This window comes from Schistocerca serialis, chromosome 1 (assembly GCF_023864345.2).
Source record: "Schistocerca serialis cubense isolate TAMUIC-IGC-003099 chromosome 1, iqSchSeri2.2, whole genome shotgun sequence".
NCBI classification, from domain to species: domain Eukaryota; kingdom Metazoa; phylum Arthropoda; class Insecta; order Orthoptera; family Acrididae; genus Schistocerca; species Schistocerca serialis.
In genome coordinates, this window is record NC_064638.1 from 844681429 (window position 1) to 844700618 (window position 19190).

The window sequence follows — 19190 nt, forward strand, 5'->3', positions numbered from 1 at the left end:
CTGGCGCAGCCCCCATGCAAGTTGAGTGTACGGCTAAACTAATCATTGAATAATGTAGCCAACTAGGCGACACCACTGTTCTACGAGCCGTCAGGTCATTCTGATAGTTCCACGCTTTGAACAGCATCTGAGGAGGCGAGGCTGCCCAGTGGTGTCATTGCTTGACAACCCATCTGGTCTGTGAGGATTCTGGGTCTGACGTGGGGGCAGTGCAATTTCCTCCAGTGTCACAGAGCGCCGATGGCACCTGACCATTGCCTGGCTTGACCTCACGTCACCAAGCTGACAGGGCGACTTGCTTCCGCCAGGTCGCTGTCCACAGCCAGCCGCCGCTGTCTGAGCTTAATGCTGAGGACGCCACCCGCTCTATACCATCCACGACTGGCACCTTGACAGCTACCGGCAAAGTACTGTGCGGAAGGCATTAAACAATAAAGAATTGTTCTGTCGAATAAGCATTTTTAATTGCACTCTAGACACTGTACTAGAGATCCCCTGACGCCCCATAGATTCCCGCACATGCCGGTCTGCAGCCACATCCGACAAGCCATTAACAATAAAGTGTCTTTGTTAGAAAAACTTCGTACACATCAATTTCTCACTCTGTCTTTTGGGTCGAGTCCTAACTTTTGCTCTCTCACCTACTTTGTTTACCCTTTGCGGCTCTTACTCCGTTATTCAGAGAGGAACGCTGGTACTAAACCAATTGAAGTTTGGAAGTTTGTTTATTGTAGACCAGCGGCGCGTGAAACCCACTCGTCGCTGAAGAAGACTTGGCGAGGGCTGAAGAGCAGGCGGCGAGAGGCGCAGAGTCGGCGCCAGCGGCAGAGGCGCCACGTTAAAAACGCGCCTCGGCCTCAGCTCGGCTGCAAAATCGGTGCCGACGTCTCGTAATTAACAAGCTCGAGGTGGAGCTGCAGCCTGCAGAGAGCGCTACCCGGCGCGGCGCGGCGGAAGTGATTTAATTTCCTCCAGACGAACGCGCCGCCTCCTACGCCGCGCCTCGCCCTCCGCGGCCGCTGCCTCTGGCTGCTCCTTCTCCTCGTCGACGTTTTCTCTTTTTCCGCGAGAAACGAATTGTAATTGGTTTTTACGATTCATTGTCGGGTCGGGCGGCGCTGCTATCTGGCGGCGCGGATAGGTAGGCGGGTCGCGCAGGTTTAATTTCCCCGCAGCCAACAGCCAGCCAGGAGCCAGCTAGCCAGCCCGGCCTGGACGTGGCGCCGGTCTGCCGGGAGGTGTGGATGAACCCGCCGTGATGGCCGACAGGACCGCGTCGCCAGTAATTACGTTTCCGCCCTCAAACTTTCCTCGTCCCAAAAACTCGCAGTAAAAATCTTTAATTGGCCTAGTTGGAATAGTTTGTAATCTTCTGCCAATCGGAAGATGCCGGTAGCGCAGAATCACCAATCGTTCTGCAACCACTCCGCACTTGGCTGTGGTGATGGCAGGGTAATTCAAAAAAATGGACACAGTTTCAGTTGGCTACATTTCCTGTCCTACACACTGTACTTCAATTCTGTCAAGCACATTTTTCTAATTTATTGGCTTTCGAAATGTGCCCGTACAGCCACCTCAATGCAGCAAATATTATATTACAATTTATTCAGTTTCAACATTTTGTTTAGAGGGAATCAGCAACTTCATTAAATTTCTTAAAGCATTTATTAACGATTCTGTCAACAGTTGCGATATTTAATTAGGCGACTATTTTCGAACCTTAAAGGTTCATTTTCAAGCCTGACCTACTGAGGCTGTACCGACAGTGCCTGATCTTAATAACAAACGTCAAAGTGGCAATACGTGCTTTATAAATGTTTGCAGAATCAATGCCACAATCAATCCACAAATGACTCTCACCAACTCAGAATCATTTGGTAAGAGTTAGGTGTGGATTGTGGCAACCATTATGCAAACATTTATGCAGCATGTACTGCCACTTCAATGTTTATTATTAAGATCAGGCACTGTCAGTGCATACTTAGTAGGCCAGGCTTGAAAATTAACGTGTAAGGTTTGAAACAAGTCTCCTAATATAAATACTGCAGCTGTTGACAGAATCATTAATAAATGCTTCAAGGAATATTACAATTTATCTTAACGTGGTACACATTATTCTGAGACATACTCTGGTACGAAGTTACATGGGATTAACAAAGGGTTGATTCGACATAAAGAAAGATTCACAATCAGATTATACTAAAACAAATAAACAAGACGAAAATGGAACACAGGATAGACAGTTGTAGTATACAATGAAAGTCCTATTAGTAACACAATAAGAAATAAGAAATTGGCGTAGGTACACATTTGGGATTAAAAAAAATGGTTCAAATCGCTCTGAGCACTATGGGACTTAACATCTGCGGTCATCAGTCCCCTAGAACTTAGAACTACTTAAACCTAACTAACATAAGGACATCACACACATCCATGCCCTAGGCAGGATTCGAACCTGCGACCGTAGCGGTCACGAAGCTGCAGACTGAATCGCCTAGAACCGCACGGCCACACCGGCCGGCCATTTGGGATATTCCCGATTCAGTCCATGTTAGTGACTTAACAAATACATGTTCTTTGTTTGCCCTGTGAGAATTGTTTCAAAAGCTGCGAATAGAGAACTGAATATTCGTGCAGCTCTACAAGCACTGGAGATGTGTATTACAGCCAAATGTATAACTACGGCAGTATTCAGGCACATAGTCGTAGGAGTTACTGAGTGAACTGTGAATTCTTCTCTCTGGTGCTGGACATGGTATGACGAGTAGATGACTAATGAGATTGCTCCACGTTAGGAGCCAACAATTAATTGATATCAATAATTAAATGAAATCAGACACAAAGGGGTTCATGTATGAATGTAAAAGGTTGCTTATATGACCAAAACATGAAATAAATGTGTTTATTTTCGTGCTGTTTACACAAACCAAAGCAAAATAAAAACCTCAGAGCCGATTTGACTGGGCGTGGACACGACTCAGTTACTAAGGGAAAGGAGGATGGGACAAATCGTTATCGTTCGTCGTCTACTGCTGTCCGCCGCAATTGCGGCTTTCTGGCGGGGCCCAGGTACGATCTCCACGTCGTCTAACAGTTGTCGGTCGCGTGGCCGAAGCTGTGCTACCACGGTGTCGGAAGGTGGATGTTGGTGATGGTGGAAGAGCGACCATGTCCTCTCGCTTCGGCGGTGTCTCAAGACACCCCTCTCGCTTCTCCTTCATCTTTCAGCTCAACTCCTCTTCGAAATATTCTTCCTTTCAGCGTTGTAATCGGCGGACGAAATTGTCAATGCAGATCGCCGCTTCATCCCCACGCCCCTCCGTGCAGGGTGGAAATTTCCTATCTGGCGTGGGTTGTCGTGTGCCTCTTCTTCTTTAGATGTTTTCCGGCATTCCGAGGCTGTTCGGAGAGCAACAACACAACACTTTTTTTTATAACCACTCTCTCTGTGTGAGGCCTGAATAGAATCATGTTTCGGCTCCGTCTCAAAATCTGCCAGCGTCTGCGATTTATAAGGAATGTCCTCACTGTCACGAAAAACATCTTCTGAAGATAATCAAAATATCCACGGATGTACTGCCGGTCTACAGTGTCCAACGGGCGCAACATTTCGGCGATCATACATGTCGCCATCATCAGGTGAACTGACGGACTGAGCTCCTATGAACGTGCCGGCACGGAGATCCGTACGCTGTGGCTGCTCAGGGGGAACTGGGTTCGGTCGCGGCGGCGGCCGATTTAAATATCCTCCGCCCACGGCTTGCTCACTCCGCCGTCCGCGCCCCGCGCCACGGTCGCGCGGTGGAACAGATTGCGACGGTGTCTGAGATGACGTCGGTGTGATGGCTCTGTCCGCCGTGGTCGTCACAACTATACGTTTGCTCGATTTACTCTTGATTAACCCAATCGCTGGTTCCCAAGCCTTGCTAAGATTATAGCCACAGTCACAGTTTATGAGATCATCATTGGTGCGAATTTCGATGGCCTCTCTGACAACGCTGTCCCAGTATCTCGACGTCTGTACCAGAATCCTCGTGCGTTCATACTTCATAGCGTGATTTTCCGAAAAACAATGTTCAGCGACTGCCGACTTGCTTGGATACATCAGTCGAGTGTGCCTCTGGTGTTCACGGCATCGATCCTCGACAGTACGCATCGTCTGACCAATATACGACTTGCCACATTGACACGGAATCTGGTACACGCCGGCCTTCCTCAAACCGAGGTCATCTTTGGAGCTCTCCACCAGTGCACGAGTTTTATTCGGAGGACAAAACACAGTTCCGACCCGGTGTTTCTTCAAAATGCGGGCGATTTTCCCCGAGAGTGCGCCTGTATATGGAATAAACGCAGTGCCTACCTCCTCCCTCGTGATTTCATCCATCTTCGCAGGTTGTGCTGTAGTGGCTGGGCGGAGATCACGTTGAATCTGCCACTCTGAGTACCCTTTTTTTCGAAATACAGTTCTCAGATGATCCAGTTCCTGGGGTAGACTCTCTGGGTCAGAGATAGTGCGCGCCCTCTGTGAAGGGTGGTGGCAGCTGTCTGCGTGCAAATACAGATCAGTGTGCGTAGTCTTCCGATACACCCCATGACCTATGGTGCCGTCAGCCCTTCTCTTGACCAAGACGTCAAGGAAAGGTAATTTACCCTCCGTTTAAGTCTCCATAGTGAATTTGATGTTGAGGTGTATGGAGTTTAAGGAAGTCAAGGAGTTTATCCATAACATGTGGCCAGATGACGAACATGTCGTCCACGTAACGGAAAAAGCAAGTAGGTTTCCATTCGGATGACGACAGGGCTTCCTCCTCGAAGTTCTCCATGTACAAATTCGCTACCACCGGTGAGAGTGGGCTACCCATGGCGACTCCCCCCGTTTGTTCGTAGTATTCTCCATTAAAAAGAAAATACGTGGAAGTCAAGACATGCCTTAAAAGTTCAGTGGTCTTCTCGTCAAACTTCTGACTAATCAATTCTAGTGACTCTCGCAGGGGTACCCTCGTGAACAAGTAAACGACGTCAAAACTCACCATGATATCGGACTCATCCAACCTGAAGCTATCAATGCGTTTAACAAAATCCACGGAATTACGGATGTGATGAGGGCATTTACCCACATAAGGACTTAATATTCCCGTCAGGTATGTGGCCAACAAATATGCAGGTGCCCTGATGTTGCTGACAATGGGGCGTAATGATACCCCCTCTTTGTGAACCTTCGGGAGTCCATATAGTCTAGGCGGTACCGGACCTTGGGGTAACAATTTCTTAGCGTCACCCTCCGGTAAATCTGCGTCCTTGAACCGGGTCGGAACTGTGTTTTGTCCTCCGAATAAAACTCGTGCACTGTTGGGGAACGCCAAAGATGACCTCGATTTGAGGAAGGCCGGCGTGTACCAGATTCCGTGTCAATGTGGCAAGTCGTATATTGGTCAGACGATGCGTACTGTCAAGGATCGATGCCGTGAACACCAGAGGCACACTCGACTGATGTATCCGAGCAAGTCGGCGGTCGTTGAACATTGTTTGTCGGAAAATCACGCTATGGAGTATGAACGCACGAGGATTCTGGTACAGACGTCTAGATACTGGGACAGCGTTGTCAGAGAAGCCATCGAACTTCGCACCAATGACGACCTCATAAACCGTGACTGTGGGTATAATCTTAGCATGGCTTGGGAACCAACGATTGGGTTAATCAAGAGTAAATCAAGCAAACGTATAGTTGTGACAACCAAGACGGACAGAGCCATCACACAGACGTCATCTCAGACGCCGTCGCAATCTGTTCCACCGTGCGACCGTGGCGCAGGGCGCGGACGGCGGAGTAAGCACGCTGCGGGCGGAGGGTATTTAAATCGGCCGCCGCCGCGACCGAACCCAGTTCCCCCTGAGCAGCCATAGAGTACGGATCTCCGTGCCGGCCCGTTCACATTAGCTCAGTCCGCAGTTCACCTGATAATGGCGACATGTATGATCGCCGAAATATTGTTCCCGCTGGACACTGTAGACCGGCAGTACACCCGTGGATATTTTGATTATCAAATACGCCGGGAGAAACTCAAGAATCACACCTTCTGAAAAACTCTGGCTTCTTTCACACACTTCCCTGCGCTAATTCCCCTCCCTTTGTGTACCCTCCTCCCTGTGACCATGGCGTGCTGGAGTCGTTGGCGCATTACTCCTTTCTAAGGCAGGTAAAATGACTGCCACCGGGCCAGAAGAACTCATATGTTTTTAGGCACACATTATTGGCGTTCCGTCCCAATGGCTGCAGATATCCATCAGTTCTCAGCAAGCTTCTCATTGTCAGGCAAGTCCTTCACAAAGTGTCCCTTCCTGAGCGAGGCGAGGGCGTCTGCGCGGCTTCCCACTGAGTGCTTGCAGAATGACTGCAGTGGGTGTGCGGACATTTGCCACGCCGGGCATTTGCCACGATTTTACCTGCTCCGAAGGGTTGGGTCCCTTGTCTCCCCCTCCTCCTCCTCCTATATTATGTTTGCAGCTGTTCTCATTTCAAATTGTAGAATATTTACTTCGTCTTCTTTGGTGAAAGAATTTCGAAAAACTGCATTTAGTAACTCCACTGTAATGGCACTGTCGACAGTAACATTACTGTCGTTGTCGCGCAGTAAAGGTACTTGCTGAGCGTTTCCGTAGGTTTACTTAACATAGGTCCAGAATCTCTTTGGATTTTCCGCCACATTTCTACAGAGAGTTTCGTTGTGGAAACTATTAAATGCATCTCGCATTGAAATCCGCACCAAATTTCAAGCCTCATTAAACTTCGCCAATCTTGGAGATTTTGCGAACGTCTAAATTGTACGTGCCTTTTTCGGTGCTCCTGCAGCAGCTTTCTGTCGTGTTTTGTGTACCATCTCTTATTAATTTATTTAGTATGAATCTCTCGAGTGCTGTTGATACGACTTCTTTGAACTTAAGCCACATATGCTCTTCACTTACATAGTGTGGAAGGATTGGAGACTGTCTTTTAGAAAGATACCTAGAATTTTCAGCTGCTTTTATAAATAGATATATTTCAGGTATAGTTTCGATGAATTTCTCTGTTACGGAATTGAGCCTCGCTACAACTGTGTGTTCACTAATCCCTGTATCCGTCGTGCTCAGGATTATTTTTGGCTAAGAGGTCAAGTGCGTTTACGTAACCATTTACAAATTGAATGGACTCGTGAACGAATTGTTCAAAATAATTTTAAAAAAAACATTTAGAACAATTTCGGAAGTTGTTTTCCATCCACAATAGGGTCTGAAAATGTATTTTGTCAACATACGGAAGGTTGATTGAAGTCACCGCCAACTATAATTGTATGAGTAGGGTACCTATTTGTCATGAGCCTCGGGTTTTCTTTGAACTGTTCAGCAAATGTTTCATCTGAGACCGGGGATAGGTAAAAGGAGCCAGTTATTAACTTATTCCGGTTGGCGAATATAACCTCTGTCCATAGTAAGTCACAGGAACTATCTGCTTGAATGTCGTATGTGTGCTTCTTGTTTCTGTTGTAGTGCAGATCATTACAATTGCTGCTTTTCCCTCCAAAACCTAGGATGCTTTCTCTGTGACCCTGTAAATACCAGCCGGCTGGAGTGGCCGAGCGGTTCTTGGCGCTACAGTCAGGAACCGCGCGACCGCTACGGTCGCAGGTTCGAATCCTGCCTCGGGCATGGATGTGTGTGATGTCCTTAGGTTAAGTAGGTTTAAGTAGTTCTAAGTTCTAGGGGACTGGTGACCTCAGATGTTAAGTCCCATAGTGCTCAGAGCCAGTCGAACCATTTGTAAATACCAGAGCTAAACAATGTAGAACAACAACGTACGTTACATAGCATTCTGTATTACTTCATTTCCATATTTCTAACATTTTAAAATTTTACATCGACTTTAGATGACATGCCAATCATAGATGTTCTTATCTCTATTTAGTGAACGTATTTTCAGTCATGTTTTGAACATTGTCCCGCTACACTTTATTAACTAATGTTTCGCCGCAAGGGATATCGGATTTTAGAGAATAAATTAATATGGAGTATGTCGTTCTTCTTTTCAAACATTCACATACCAATTTCTTCGTTCCTTATTGTCTTTTGGGCATGCAGTTGTAGTAATTAAAGTAAGCACATATGCAATGATCAAAAAGATTTGATTAGCGTACATTCGCATTCTCTTTACATCGTTCCTTTCTTGTTGCTCCCATAGCGATGGACTGTTTCTATCGCAAGCAGTAAGCGTGAAACGAAGCTACCGTACAGACAGAGGGATCTATATTTATACTTGGCATAACTAATTACATACTGACATAATCGTCGGTATTGATTTCGTTTCCCAAAAGTTATAAATATTTCGATTTCGGAAAAGAAGCTCTGTATTTCGCCAAGATGTCGAAGAAGAAGGTCCCTTACGTACTGGTTGTATCGAGTAAGATGTGGAGACGGCGGTTTGAAAGCAGACAGAAGACATTCGAGGAAGAGCGTCCCTTACCAGAGGGATCGCTACTCAAGCTACCTGGCGAAGAGGCAAGTGTGGCAAATGTCCGCCGTGGCAAATGTCCGGCATTCCTGCAGTGTCCTCTCCTCGGGGGCTCGCCTCAGGGTGTCCGTTTCCGTCCTCCTCCTCGACCACTCTGGGCGAGTTGGCGAAAGTGGCCATGGTCAAATGTATTACAGTATATACGTAAAGAGGCTGAGCATTTCATATTCTGCAGAGAAGCACGTGGTGATATAGTCAGTTAATTGCGCTGTCGGTCTTCCCCTGGCATTCTAAGCACCAAGGGCAGTAGATTAGTTGTACAGGGAGCTATATCTTGAAGTTGGCACTGTTGACAAACTCGTACAGTAGCATACACCAGCATGTTGCTGTATCGTTGGATTCTAACAAGGTTTAGAGACTGCCTGGGAACAGATTACTAAGACCCCGAGGATTACTTGAAAGATCATTTAAGTGATATTTGTTCTGAGAACATTGCAGAAATTCATGGTCTGGATCTTCCTCCTCTCCGCAAACACATAGAGGAGTGCGCATAGTTTGAGCTGATAGGGCTGTTTGTTGAACTGCCAATGATTAAATTTCAGCCGTGCTGTAACTCTTGTGAAGCTTCTTCATGTTTGTGGCTTACTACACCATGGTAGTCTTGGGATCGTGAGATGAACTAATGCGTAGTGACTGCCTTTGATTTCAGAAGTATGCGACCATTCCTTTCACCAGTCCAAGGACAACCGCTTTCTGAATATGACTATGATGTCTGTAGGAGGGAGTTTATCATATATAATAGCTCCATGCAGAGATTTCTGCTACACTAGGGCGTCCACTTTTCATTTCTACGTATCCCAGAGGGGTGTTTGATGCATACCATAATGATGTTACTTGAGTTCCTCTGCATCTGAAACACAACGTCGTCAATTGCTTCAACTATGGTGTGGGCACAACTATTATGTTGCTTTCTAATCAGTTGTAGGGCTGACACACTATCAGAGATGATGACTATGATCGTCTATGCAAATGTGAGAATTTCCGAAAAGGCAGTCAGCTCGGCTATCATAACAGTGGAGTATGCATCCAGCTTGTATAGGCCTTGTTGTTTGCTCTGACGAAATTTGGAAATTTGTAGTAAGATCTTATTGGACCAAACTACTGAGGTCATCGGTCTCTAAGCTTACACACTACTTAATCTAACTTAAACTAACTTACGCTAAGTACAACACACACACGCATGCCCGAGGGAGGACTCGAACCGCCGAAAGGGGAAGCCGCGCGCACCATGACAAGACGCCCAAGACCGCGCGTGTTCCCCACGCGGCTTGCTTTAAGGTACTCAGCAATTAATACCAGTGCCTTCACTAGACTTGGGCACATCTGTATACACCACGTGACAATGTGACAAGAATTCCACCGCCGTTGTGTCACTTCGATCCCGGTTTTGACAAGTTAATCTGGTCTTGCCATCAATGTTCAGAGTCGTCGTTTCGTATGACCTGTTGTAGCACGGTGGAAGAGGACGTTAACACACCTGGTGCCTTAATGCAACTCCATATACTCAGTCTTGACGGGTGGGATTTATTCATTTATTCAATATCTTCCGCACACACATTAGGACGTTAATTTCCACCTTTTTTTGTCCAAGGAGTTCATATTCGTCGAAAGAGAGTCGCAGGAGGAATATCTTGCAGAGGAATATTCGTCCCAACTTTAAAGACGGCGCATTAGCTTCAATCAGTGTGCTTTGTTTGGGGTTGGCACGAACACCCAGTAACTGTACGCAAGGCATTGCACTGCGTAGTGTCGAGTCACTGGAGTATGCTGCCTGATGCTGATCCGTAGCACAGGGTCAGTAATCTACGTGGGTCCATTGTGGGGTCCGGTATAAAGATATCGCTGTGTGCCGATCGGAGCCTCACCAACTCCAATCGTAGCTCTGATGTGATTGCAAGCTTTTTCACATTTGGTAATGACATGTCGGATATGAGGAACCCATCTTAGTTTATTATCGATAATCATCCCAAGATATTTGGTTGTTTTCGCAGCTGGAAAAGTATGATGTCCCAGCTGCATTGCTGGGGGTGAAGAATCCCATGGGAGAAGAGATCATAAAAGTAGACTTGCTACCATAGATTTCGAAGCCACTTTTTGTTCACCACAAACGCAGCGGTAAGAGACCGATGTGCATTTTCAGATAAAAAGACTGAAGAGAACTATCTTCGAAATATATGAATACGTCGTCTATATAGTGTAATATTTCGATGTCACTAGCAAAGAGGTATGAAGGTCTACACTATAGAGGTTGAATAATAAGGGAACCCAGACAGATCCCTGTGGAAGTCCTCTGCTAGTTTCTCTCGGTCCCAGTGTGGTTCCGTGTTGCAAAATGATTGTCTTCCTATTGCTCAGAAAGCTTTCAATGTAACGCACGGGTGATTTTGGGACCTGAGATGTTTTTAATTTTTTCCTAAGGTTGACAAGTCGGCGTCGTCCGTATGCTTTAGCGAAGTCTACGAACTCGACATTTGTATAATTATTCCGAGAGAAATTTAGCTGTATATAACTAACTAACTGTAAAAGTAAATTTTATTTGAAAAAGCATCTTGTAAAGCTTCGAATTCTACCGTTGAGCGCTCCAATAACGCACTGTCTGTAGCGCGTAGCACATCTGTTGTAAGCGAGATGGCTGCTATGCCACACAAGAGTTTTTGCATTTCTGAGTTCAGTACCTGTCTACAACTGTGGAGCAACGTGCATTACAGTGTAAGTTTATCGTTGAACCTCCAACGAAGAAGAGAACTGATCGCTGGAGCAAACAATCTGATGAAACCGACTCTGTATGTAAAGATAAAGGTCTAGGCCAACAGCATGTATCGAAGGAACAGGTGGGGCAAATTCGAGTCAGCTTTGAACGTAACTTGTTCCTCAGATGAATGAAGATCCAGGAGGTTTCGTTTTCCAGCTGTACTGAGCTCCACCCCTTTTGCATCTACATGTTGGTTTTCCTGGATGAATGTCTAACTCAACGATAGGTCGCATGGGGATGAAGACTTAGCACTTCATTTCTAGTCACTGGGGTCTCATGATCTCACACCCTGTAATTTTTTCAAGTGGAAGTTCGTGAAAGATGCAGTTTACGTACCACCTCTTCCAACATATTCGAATGACCTTAGAAAACGTTTCACAGTTGCGGAGAATCCAGTGACGCAAGACAATCGTTATTGAGTGTAGGATGAGTTCAAATACCCGCTAGATGTTTTCCGTACAGCTGGAGGAGGGCATATTGAACATCTGAAAGCTTCCATATATGTATAACGAAATGTAATTTACAGAATTAAAATAAAGTGTATCGTTCTGGAAATACAGGCAAATGAAGTTCTGTCCATCTTTTTGAATCACACGTCTGCCCATGACCCAAACAGCATTCTCGTTGAAGCATATTATCACAAATAAAGCCTTTCTCTCTTTAAAATAACTCTGTTACATTCTGTTACAAATTATTTTATGACTGAAATATCGGCAGGAGCACATGGAGACGTGGAACTGTGTTGCCGTATCCAACACACGCGTAGTCTTACCTCTGGCTCAACTGTCTAAAACTCGCAATCTATTCATTGTTCAAATATGCAAGAGACAGCTGCGTGTCCTGGAAGAGCAGTTCTATGGTTTCACAATACTTTTATTTGCGGTATAAAATTTCACGACAGTATGCAGGAAGTTTACGAGAATGCGTTGCCTGATAACGGTACTGAATTTTAGACATTCGGAAACTACTTTATTATTAATTTATACGAACACATTATGGGACACAATCTTAAGAACACATCATATTTTCACCACTTCAGCCCCGAACTCTGTTAGAGATTTCCAAAACGACGTAAATGTGGCTCTTAATGCTACGCTAGCGCCATGTCTTCCGCGGCGGCTGGTGGCTTTATAAGCCGGAGTGGAATCTGATGAATTCAGACACAGGCCTGTCGAAGATCGCTGTATCAGTCCGGAGCGCAGACCGGTGACTTGGAGTGTGGCGGGTTGCCCGCCTGTTGGTTCAGAAAACGCTTCCTGTCTGCTGGCCTGCGATGTATGAGGCTGTGACCAGAGCGCATGTACGTTTGCCTCACAGGCGGTGCTGAGAGTACTCTGTCCAAGTAACTGCCTGTGTTATTACATCAGATGGATTGCGACGTCGGATACTGTGATGTCATGTTAATGCTGATCCTGGCCCACCGGCTCTGTAGGCCACTGGACTTGAACGATGTTGAAGTAACAGAGCAGTTGTTACCCGGAACTGGAACGGGTTAGGTTGACCTGTGGACTACCCATCAGCAGCTGCTTCCGTATAGGATGCTGATTCGTAGCCATCCGTGGTTACAGATCGGTGGTCATCACGTCATGTAACAAGAGTTTGACTAATACTGAAAAGTCCCACATAAGACAATTGGAAGCGAACGACATGGACGCCATCGACCCTACTTACCGGCTGATTCTAGGCTACATATACACCACAGGATTACTCCGTAATTCATAATTAAATACCTGTAGAGTGTCCATCCAACCACCTTGCGGCTATTTCTCTACCATCTGACTCCAGAACGGCGCGTGGGAAAAACGAGCACTTAAATCTTTCTGTTGGGAAAAACGAGCACTTAAATCTTTCTGTGCGAGCTCCGATTTAACTTGTTTGATCATGATGATCATTTCTCCCTATTTAAGTGGGTGCCAACAGAATATTTTCGCTATTGGAGAAGAAATTTGGTGATTGAAATTTCACGAGAAAATTCTGCTGCAATGAAAAACGACTTTGTTTAAATGATTGCCACCCCAGTTCACGTATCACATCCGTGTCAGTCGTTTCCCTATTTTCCAAAACGAGCTGCCCTTCTCTCAACTTTTTCGATGTCCTCGGTCAGTCCCATCCGATGCTGATTCCACATCTCACAGTAAGTTCCTGGCCATGTCGGTATCCCTGCGAACAAAACTGCAGATGCCGTAGCCAGTTTCTTGTTGTGTGCCTTCATCTGATTTTAGCAGGGTCATTTGTCAGCGCATTTTATCGCTGTGGCATGCCGATTGGGCTACACTTACTGAAAACAAGCTTCGGGCCTTGAAACCTCTCCCCACGGCTTGGACGACCTCTTCACGCCCTTCTCGGCGGGAGGAGGTCGTTTTGGCCCGGTTACGAATTGGACGCTGCCGGTTTAGCCATCGCCATCTGCTGACGGCTGCGCCGGCGCCGTTCTGCCCATGTGGGCAATTGCTGACGGTACGCCACATTTTAACGTCCTGTCCGAATTTTAATACACTGCGCATTGATCTTGGCCTGCCATGTACTCTGTATGCCATTTTAGCGGATGACCCAGGAGCAGTTGCTCGCGTTCTTCGTTTTATCCACTTGGCAAACCTGTCTAAGAACATTTGATTATGCTGTTTTCTTTTAATCCATTGCCTGTTAATGTGCCTTTTATAGTGTTGTCCTTTTTAGTTGCTGTTTTAACGTTGTGCCTCGCAGTGCATTCATAACTTAGTCTGGGAGCTAATGATCACTGTAGTTGTGCGCTCTAAAACCACAAAAAAAAACCTCACATTAATACTCCTTATGAGCTGGGAAAGCGTTGTTCGGCAGTCTCTTTAGCAGACGTTTTACACGTTCTTTCTGCCAATAAATCGTAGCCTTTGGTTTGTTTTATGCGCACCATTATCTATGTGATCTTTCAAAATAATGGCTCTGAGCACAATGGGACTTAACTTCTGAGGTCATCAGTCCCCTAGAACTTAGAACTACTTAAACCTAACTAACCTAAGGACATCACACACATCCATGCCCGAGGCAGGATTCGAACCTGAGACCGTAGCGGTCGCACGGTTCCAGACTGTAGTGCCTAGAACCGCTCGGCCACTCCGGCCGGCTATGTGATCTTTCTAGTTTAAGTAATTCGTAATTGTAATCCCTAACTACTTACTTGAATTTACAGTCTTTAGATTTGTGTCACAAAAGCAAAACGAGGATAATGGAATGTAGTCAAATTAAGTCGGGTGATGCTGAGGGAATTAGATTAGGAAATGAGACACTTAAAGTAGTAAAGGAGTTTTGCTATTTAGGGAGTAAAATAACCGATGATGGTCGAAGTAGAGAGGATATAAAATGTAGACTGGCTATGGCAAGGAAAGCGTTTCTGAAGAAGAGAAATTTGTTAACATCGAGTATAGATTTAAGTGTCAGGAAGTCGTTTCTGAAAGTATTTGTATGGAGTGTAGCCATGTATGGAAGTGAAACATGGACGATAACTAGTTTGGACAAGAAGAGAATAGAAGCTTTCAAAATGTGGTGCTACAGAAGAATGCTGAAGATAAGGTGGGTAGATCATGTAACTAATGAGGAGGTATTGAATAGGATTGGTGAGAAGAGAAGTTTGTGGCACAACTTGACTAGAAGAAGGGATCGGTTGGTAGGACATGTTCTGAGGCATCAAGGGATCACAAATTTAGCATTGGAGGGCACCGTGGAGGGTAAAAATCGTAGAGGGAGACCAAGAGATGAATACACTAAGCAGATTCAGAAGGATGTAGGTTGCAGTAGGTACTGGGAGATGAAGAAGCTTGCACAGGATAGAGTAGCATGGAGAGCTGCATCAAACCAGTCTCAGGACTGAAGACCACAACAACAACAGATTTGTGTCATTTATAGTTTAACCGAAATTAGCGGAATGCTTTTAGTTTTCATGTGGGTGACTTCACACTTTTCATTATTTAGATATAATTTCCACTTTTCGCACGTTAGCGATATCTTGTCTAGATCGTTTTGCAATTGGTTTCGATCATCTTATGGGTTTAATAGACGTTAAATGACAGCGTCATCTGCAAGCAACCTGAGATGAGCGCTCAGGTTGTCTCCTATATCGATTATGTAGATCAGGAACTGCGTACGGCCTACAACACATCCTTGGGGAACGCCATACATTACTTCTGTTTTACTACTCGTAAGTTACTATGAACTGTGGTCTTCCCGACAGAATGTCGCGAATTCACTTGCACAACTGAGGCAATACTTTGTACTTACGCCATTTGAGTAGAATACGCTCGTGTGGAACGGTGTCAAAAGTCTTCTGGGACTCCAAAAATATGGCATGGCCAAAAATTTGGCATCAGCACTCTTTACTTCATGAGAGAATAAAGAGCCAGTTGTGTCTCACAAGAAAGATACTTTCTGAATCGGTGCTGACTGTTTGTCAATGAACAATTTTTTTCGAGTTAATTCATAATTTTGGAACACAGTATGTGTTCCAAAACGCTATTCTAAGTCAATATTAGTGATTTGGGTCTGTAATTCAGCGGATTACACCCATTTACTTTCTTGGATATTGGTGTGACTTGTGCAACGTTTCAAACTTAACGTACAGAAATTCTGATGAGCGAGTGGTTTCATATGATAGTTAAGTATGGAGCCATTCAATCAGATACTCTGAAAGGAACATGACTGGCATACACCATGGATCGAAATCGGGGTGGAGTTTTTATGCCGTCGAGGAATAACTTTGCTGTACGATGTCATCTGTAATCACGAGAGCTCAGCGGTCTTCAGTTTTGCTATATTGGCTTAATCAGTTTGTTTCAGTATCATAACGCTGCTCTGTACTGTGATTTGGCTTATCAAATTCTAAAAGAAGAAAACCTTGAGAATAAATTGCCTGGTTCTCCAGTTTGGGGTTATGTAGTGGACCAGCACCTCACTCATATGAAAAAACTAAAATTCTAAAAAAAACCTAACAATATGCCTCGGAAAAAAATGGAATCTTGGACGACGAACTGGCGAAGAAAATTGAGAAATGACATTTGGATGCTGGAATGTGGAATCTCCACGAAATTGAATACATTACCAACAAAACTTGAGAAGTTCAAAATGGATGTTGCCGTACTCTCTGAGACCAAGAGGAAAGGCAAAGGAGAAGAAGAACTTGGTAATTATGTACATTTTTGTAGTGTAGTGTTCAAAAGAACCAAAGTAGATATCTCCATTGTGATAAAAAAGCAAGGAAAAAGAGAATCACAAATTGGGAATTTATCAATGACATATTATTATGGTGGAAATGACACTGTTTGGCAGGTAAGTTGTAATTATTGTTGTATTTGCACCCATGAGTGATAAAAGAGACAGGAGAACGATACTTTCTAGGCAATACTGAGTGAGGCTTTTGAAAAAATCCCAAGAAGGAAGGAACTGATTATCATCGGGAATATGAACAGAAGAGAAGGAATGAGAGAATCATGTACGATAGTGGGAAAGCATGGAGAGACAGAATATAATGACAATGATGAACGATTTACTGAAGTTTGTGAACAGTTTGCCTTGAAAATTTTCAGCGCATTTCTTGAACACAAGGACATTCATATACATACTTTCAACAGAATGCTAGCGAACTTCGTTCTGTAGTAAATTATATTACCATTGGACAGACAAGTAGCTTCAAGGGAGCAGATGTTAGATTCTATAGAGGAGCCCAGTGTGGATCAGGTCATTGCCTAGTAAAAATGAAGAGTTTGTGCCCATGGAAGAATGCAAAGAATGATAATAATGATACTTAAACGAATTGTGCCGAGAAAGTTCAAAATCTGCACTTCCGTATTGACAGCCCAAAATGAAAGTTTACGGACGTTCTTTGCTGCCAGAATGGGAAAGACACTGGAAGAATAATTTGAAGGAAGTACAGAGAAAATATATGAATACATAAAAACCAGTGTTATAATTAAGGCAACAGAGGTGCCGGGCATGAGGGGGAACAATCACAGCCGTACAGCAGGATGGTGGTCGGAGGATATAGAGGGGGCAATGAAAGAAAAGAGGAACACGTTCAACCCCGTCGCTGAGTGATAAATCAGAAGCAACAAGAACAAATAGACAAGGAAAACAAGAATGAAGTGACGAAAAAAATAAGATTAGCAAAGAATGAAGCAGGGGGAAGGACATGTGCCAATGCCAAAAGCACACTAGCATTTAAAGAAGCGTAGTCAGTATTAAAAGGGCTTCGAGACGAAAGCCAAAATCAATCTTCAACTGATAACACGAAAAGAATGGGAAGTATATTTCTGGAAATTATTAAAAGAGAATAGTGAAGAATATCTGGAGAAAGGGACAGTGGAAGGAAAGGAATAGGTAGGCAAGGGGATCCAAATTTTAGAAAGCGAGGTGAGTAAGATATTAAGAGTGGGGAAGAATGATAAATCACGTGCGCCAGGCAGTATCAATCTGGAGTTCTTAAAATATGGTTGTGACAAAATTTTGACACAACTAACACAGTTATTCAGTAAAATGTTTCATGGAGATTCAGTACCCAAGGAAATGAAGCTAGGATATATTAATATCATATTTAAGAAAAGGGATCGCAAAAACTGCTCGAACTATCGAGGAATTTGAATTATAATCACAATAATGGTAATGTTTTGGAAAATAATTAAAAATAAATTGGGAATAAGTTTTATAACCCAAGAAGAACAATGTAGCTTTACAGCTGATAGATCATGTGTAGACCATATTGTTTCCACTATACGACAGGTTTTAGGGAACCATAAGGAAAATTCAAAAAACATAGGATTAATTTTCATAGGTTTAGAAAAAGGGGATGATAGTGTCCCGAGAGAACTATTTTGGAGAGCATTACATATGGCGAACATAAGGAGTCCTTTAATTAAAATAATAGAATAAATATATAAAAATAACATACGTCAAGTTAAAATTAGTAATACAATTTCACAGAAATTTAGAATAAGCAGGGTCTGTTACAAGGCTGCCCCATTTCACCAACAATATTTAAAATCTATGTAAACATAAGTCCTAAGACATGGTCTCGTAAATGAAATGGGACGGGGCTAGGAATTAAAGATGGAGTTTGATTACACCACCTGCTATTTGCTGATGATCAAGTAGTTACAGCACAAGACAGGGAGAATGCAGATTATGTATGTATTTGTAATCCGTTAGCAATGGAATACAGAAACTGGGGATTGAAGATTAATTATGAGCTAACAGAATACCTCACTAATAATCCAGATGAATTGTACGTAGAGGGAAAGAGAATTAAGAAGGTCAATACTTTCTGTTGTTTGGGATCCATTTTAGAGACGGAGGGAAAATCAAATGCAGAAGTTAATGAAGCAATTAGAGATGGAAGAAAGGTCATTGGGATGTCTATAAAATAAATAAAATAAAATAAAATATTACATTATTAATTATGTATGATAGTGATTGGATGTAATTAACATTTGCTTGTCTGGAACGTGGACGTTTAATTATTCGGTATCAGACGCTTGACAATGGCTTTTTCGTAAATGTAATGTTATTCGTAGTTGACCATGAAATAAGACTCAAATAATCGGACTTCGTATTTAGATCGTTTCCAAAGACTGCTGCGGTAGGTGCGGACTCAAATCTAAATCTCAATATTAGAATAATTTGCCAGCCATGTCAATACGTCGTAGAGAGGCGACTGTCTACTAAGCATAAAAAGTTTACACAGTTAGTTAAATCAGATATATTCAATGAATAAGCCTACAGTTAAATAATTCTACTTACTTTCATAAATATAAATTCCTTACAGAATCGAGTGCCTAGTAAGATTGCAACTCGCAGTGTTCTTATATAACATAAAATATGGCGGTGTGCCAGTTAATAAAATACACGTGCTTCCAGCCTCAGCTATTCTCCTCGACC